General features: G+C 39.6%; 1 long non-coding RNA gene across 1 annotated transcript in view; it reads right to left on the bottom strand.

Moving 5' to 3' along the window:
* The window catches only part of LOC116086433, a 43,854-nt gene that overhangs the window by 9,034 nt on the left and 28,960 nt on the right, over positions 1–5,860 (bottom strand). Inside the window, exon 2 of the long non-coding RNA XR_004116924.1 lies at positions 4,398–4,444. This is a non-coding gene — a long non-coding RNA (uncharacterized LOC116086433). The remainder of the gene's footprint in view (positions 1–4,397; positions 4,445–5,860) is intronic.

Raw genomic sequence — 5,860 nt, forward strand, 5'->3', positions numbered from 1 at the left:
CTTTTTGCATTTTCTTTGACTGTTGTGTCAATGTTTTCTATGGTGTCTTCTGCCCCTGAAATTCTCTTCTATCTCTTGTATTCTGTTAGTAATGCATATACGACTCCTGATTTCTTTCCTAAGTTTTCTATATCCAGGGTTGTCTCTCTTCTGATTTCTTTATTGTTTCTATTTCCATTTTTAGATTCTGGATGGTTTTGCTCATTTCCTTCACCTGTTTGATTGTGTTTTACTGTAGTTCTTTATAGGATTTTTGTGTTTCCTCTTGAAGGGCTTCTAGCTCTTTACCTGTGCTCTCCTATATTTCTTTGAGGGTGCTATTTATGTCTTTCTTAAAGTCCTGTATCATCATCATGAGAAGTGATTTTATATCTGAATCTTGCTTTTCTGGCGTGATGGTATGCCCAGGACTTGCTATGGTGGGAGAATTGGGTTCTGATGATGCCAAGTAAACTTGGTTTGTGTTGCTTATATTCTTGCACTTGCCTCGCATCATCTGGTTATCTCTAGCTACCTGCCCTTGCTAAATCTGACTGGAGCCTGTCCTTCCTGTGATCCTGGTTGTGTCAGAACTTCTCAGAGTCAAGCTGCCTCTGTGATCCTGTGATTCTGGGATCCTGTGACCCTGGGCTTGTTAGAGCACCTGGGAGTAGAGCTTCCTTTGGGTGTTGTGGGACTGGCTGCAGAGCTTGCACCCAAGGTCTGCTCAGGGCACTGGCCGACCCAGACAGACTGAAAGCAACCCAAGCCACTGGGCTGGCAGATGTCCTGTGTGCCTGGGTCCTGCTGGTCCCAGTTACTCCTGGTATTGGGACAGATGTTGTGTCCTCCTCACCTCTGATCCTAGGAGTGTTAGAGTGCCTGGGAGTGGAGCTTCCTCTGGGTGTTGTTGGACCAGAAGGACTTTTCTTTCTTATTTGATATTTTCTTTATTTACATTTCAAATGTTATCCCCTTTCCAGGTTCTCCCGCCCCTCCTGGAAACCCCCTATCCCATCCTCCCTCCCCCTGCTCCTATGAGGGTGTTCTTCTACGGACCCCCCAACTCCCACCTTCCTGCCCTCAATTCCCCTACACTGGGGCATCTATTGAGCCTTCATAGGACCAAGAACCTCTCCTCCCATTGATGCATGACAAGGCTATCCTCTGCTACATATGCAGCTGGAGCCATGTGTACTCCTTTGTTATGGCTTAGTCCCTGGGAGCTCTGGGGCGGGGGTGGGGGGTCTAGTTGGTTGATATTATTGTTCTTCCTATGGGGTTACAACCCTCTTCAACTTTTTTTCTTTTTTTCTAAGGAGAAAAATAAATAAATTATCATTACCACAACATCCAAGTACTCTAGGTTATAATGCAGAAATCAAAACTAAATCTCCGTGAAGAAGAGTGAACTGAGATAAACACTAAGACACAGAGAATCTAGTCAAGGAAATTACAACAGAAAATTCTCAAAATGTACAGAAATAGATCCTTCCAACAAAAAAGACATTTAGAACCTCAAGTAGACATGACTAGAAAGGAAACCTTCTAGTTACATTATAGTTAAGATATCAAAAAGAGGGCTGGCGAGATGGCTCAGCAAGTAAGAGCACTGACTGCTCTTCTGAAGGTCCTGAGTTCAAATCCCAGCAACCACATGGTGGCTCACAACCATCTGTGAGATCTGATACCCTCTCCTAGTGAGTCTGAAGACAGCTACAGTGTATTACACTGGAGCGAGCAGAGCTGGAGAGAGCGGGGCCAGAGAGAGCAGGGCTGGAGCAAGCAGAGGTCCTGAGTTCAATTCCCAGCAGCCACATGATGGCTTGTGGCCATCTGTACAGTTACAGTGTACTCATAAATAAATAAATAAATATTAAAAAAATATCAAAAAGACAAACCAAAGACACAACATTAAGATCTATAAGGTAAAACACCAACTCACTTCCAAAGACAGAAGCCTTAGAGCAGTGACAAATTTCCCATCTGGGGAAAAATGAAATGGTATATTTCAAGACCTGAGAGCACATGTCTGATTGCTAATAATGCTATATCCAGTAACATTATGGAAAAATATGGACTATTTCACCATAAGCACAAATTTATGTTGTTCATGACTACTAAGCCAGTACTACTAGAGAAAATACTGAAGAAATGTTGTATGCACAAGAGAGGAAGAAAAACAGTCTCCAGAACATGGTATACAGTAAACTTCATAAGAGGAGTGGCTGAACAAAAAGAGAATCTATTTACTCACAATCTATAGCACAGAATCTATATGTCCAGCACAATAAACCAACAAATCCCCAATACTAACAGGAGAGGCAGTAAAAAACAAACATTAATACAACCAAAACAACAATCAAAATTAGAAGAATTATTAAACATCTTTAAACAATAACCTTAAATGTAAATAATTTCAACACAAGAATATAGAGACAGACTGGCTAATCTCATTTTTTTAAACTAAATTCTGTTATCTGTTATCTCCACAAACCACATATTTTAAAAGGAGCCAATTCATCAAAAATACATAACAAGCCAGGCAGTGGTGGGGCATGCCTTTGATCCCAGCACTTGGGAGACAAAGGCAGGCAGATTTCTGAGTTCAAGGCCAGCCTGTTCTACAGAGTGAGTTCCAGAACATCCAGGGCTATACAGAGAAACCCTGGTCTTGAAAAACCAAAAAGAAAAAAGAAAAAAAATAACAAGTGTAAATATATATGCACCAAACTTTGGAAGCTTCCATTTTATAAAATATACACTAATAAATATAAAAAGCTGTATAGGTCCTAATACTTTAACAGAAAGTAACTTTATTACCTTACTCTCATCTCTAGATTATTCAAACTGAAAACCAGCAAACAAACAACAAAGTTAAACTACATCATACATCAAATCGATTTGAGAGATATTTACTGAGTGTTCCACCCAGTGGAAACAGAATGCACATTTTCTTTTCAGAAGCCTGTGAGACTTTCCCTAAAACACGAACCCACTTCCTGAACCACAAATCAAGACTTAACCAATATATACCAATCAAAATAACCTTATGTACCTTATCAGATCACAGTGAAATAATTCTAGAAATCAATAGCAAAAAAAAAAAAAAACCACCAGAGAAACTGTGGCAGTGCATGGAGAGTGAATAACCCCTCACTGAAGAAATCAAGGAGCAAAATCCCCTCGATCAAGTTCCTTAAATCTGGGTCTGGAGAGATGGCTCAGTGGATGAGACACTTGTTGCGGATAGCCATAGGGCTAATTATATTTGATGTTGATTCCCTTCTCCTGTGAGGGGCTGCAAACAAGGAATGAGGCAGCACTCAGATGATTTCCAGCAAACCTTCTTCCCACCTTAACTTATTTTTTTTTAAGGTGGACAAATAATTTTATTTTGTACATGAAAATACATGTCAAGTACTGCAAACTTTTTCCATCAACTTTCTCTCAAACACTGAAAATTATGATGCTCTATTTTGTGAACAGCCAAAGCTAAATTTTATCTCTTCACTTCAGTGCTCCAGCAAAAACACACAGAATTCACTCTTTGCTATTCACTATCATCACAACCCTCATTGTTCCATCTCTGCCCTCCCCACATATACAGGCCTTATAAGTCCTAACCTTCCCCCCATTTAATCCTATTCCTATAGCACAAAGGGAAATATTACAATTTGGAAATTCAAATCGAAATAAATGGAATAGAATTTATTCCCATATATATTCCCCATTTCATTGTACAGAATTATTTTACAGTTTTAAATAGAAGCTGAGTATATGCCTTAAAAATGAGCATTAAATCCATCTTAGAGATCCACCTTAACTTATAAAATAAAGGCTAGAGCCTGTGATTGGGTGGAGAAAGAGGGGAAGGTGGAGCTGAAGGTTTAGGGAGAAAAGGAGAAAGAGAGAGGAGATGACTGGAGACAGAGGAGGGGGTGGAGGGAAACTAAGCAGAAGCACATGGTCTGGAGAAACCACAAGTTATGAGGGGTCTCATAGATGGGGAGGATGGTAGTGGAGTAGTAGATCTGCCCAATCTAGGCACACAGCTTGTATTCATATTAATTGAGTTGTGTTTTCACTGACGGGGCATATTTGGGTTGAGATTTATCGCAATACTTGCTGTATAAGAATGAGGGCTTGAAGCCGGGCGGTGATGGCGCACGCCTTTAATCCCAGCACTTGGGAGGCAGAGGCAGGCGGATTTCTGGAGTTCGAGGCCAGCTTGGTCTACAGAGTGAGTTCCAGGACAACCAGGGCTACACAGAGAAACACTGTCTCGGAAAAAAACCAAAAAAAAAAAAAAAAAAAAAAAAAAAAAAAAGAATGAGGGCTTGAGTTCAGATTCCAGTATCCACATAAAAAGTCAGGTATGGTAGCCCATCTCTGTCAGCAGTAGGGAAGACAGATACCTGAAGCTTTCTGGCTTGCAGCCTGTCTCCAAATTCAGTAAGAAGTCCTGTCACAAAGAAGTAAGACAGAGAGTTATAGAGCAGAACACTTCCACAAATACATACAGGTACATGCACCTGTACATACACACACACACACACATGGACATGCACATATACACACATATACACATGCACACACTCAAGTACATTCTCATACCCATATATACACCAAAATAAATAAACTAATTAATAGTTCATAAAATCAAGTTAAAATGAATTCGTGACAATTGAAATATACCTAGGGCAGTTCTAGGAGGAAATTTTATAACTATGGTCATTTACTTTTAAAAAATCTGAAAGTAATTGGGAATGTGTGCTAGAAATTAGATAATAAAATCTCCAAGACATAAAATGCACAGTGCATCCAGAAATATTCATTGTGGAATACTTTAAAAACATATGTCAAAAAAAAAGAAAGAAAGAAAATCTATGAATCAGAGAATCCTCAAACATTGCTGTACGAAATCATAAGAGAACCATGGAGAAACACTTTGGACATGGGTATAAGCAATGAACTTATGACTAGAACCCCCAATTGCACAGGCAACATTCCCAAGAACTGACAATTGGGGTCACAAGAAATGCAGATGTTTCTGTACAACCAAAGAAACCATTAACAGAATAAACATCCTACCTAATTGGAGAAAATCTAATTCTAATACCCAGAGTAAGTAAAGAACTGCAAAGACCAAATACCAAAGAAACAAAATTCCCAATCAACAAATTATCTGAAGAGGTAGTTTCCAAAGAAGAAATACAACTGGCCAACAAATATTACAGGATATTTGATAATAGTACATAGAAAACCTAAATATTGGGCTGGAGAGATGGCTCAGCAGGTAAGAGCACTGACTACTCTTCCAAAGGTCCTGAGTTCAAATCCTAGCAACCACATGGTGGCTCACAACCATCCGTATTGAAATCTGATGCCCTCTTCTGGTGTGTCTGAAGACAGCTACAGTGTACTTATTTATAATAATAAATCTTTTTTAAAAAACTTAAATATTAGCAAAATATAAAAACTTAACTGAATGTTGCATTTGTCAGATGCAGTTAGTTGTGTCCTGAGGAGATGCAGTTTGAGTGTGCCTCTAAAAAACCATCATAGACAAGAATGCTAAAGAATGGAAAATTCCTGCCTATTTTAAGGCAAGATGTTTCAGAGTGGTCTTGTGCTCTTTGCCCTATGACCCTAGACAAAGTCAGCTGGGTAGCCTCGAACTAAGTTAAAGTGAAATTGTTTTGCCCCTACTGACTTGGACTTGGCTTGGAGACACACACACACACACACACACACACACACACACACACACCATGATGGTGATGTGGTTCAACCTGCCAAGGGTATAGACAAGAAGATAGAGACTTCTTATAAAGAATTGAACCTTTGAGAAAGCTCTCTCCCTCTTTTCCTCTCCCTC

This window comes from Mastomys coucha, unplaced genomic scaffold, assembly GCF_008632895.1.
Source record: "Mastomys coucha isolate ucsf_1 unplaced genomic scaffold, UCSF_Mcou_1 pScaffold12, whole genome shotgun sequence".
In the NCBI taxonomy this organism is placed as follows: domain Eukaryota; kingdom Metazoa; phylum Chordata; class Mammalia; order Rodentia; family Muridae; genus Mastomys; species Mastomys coucha.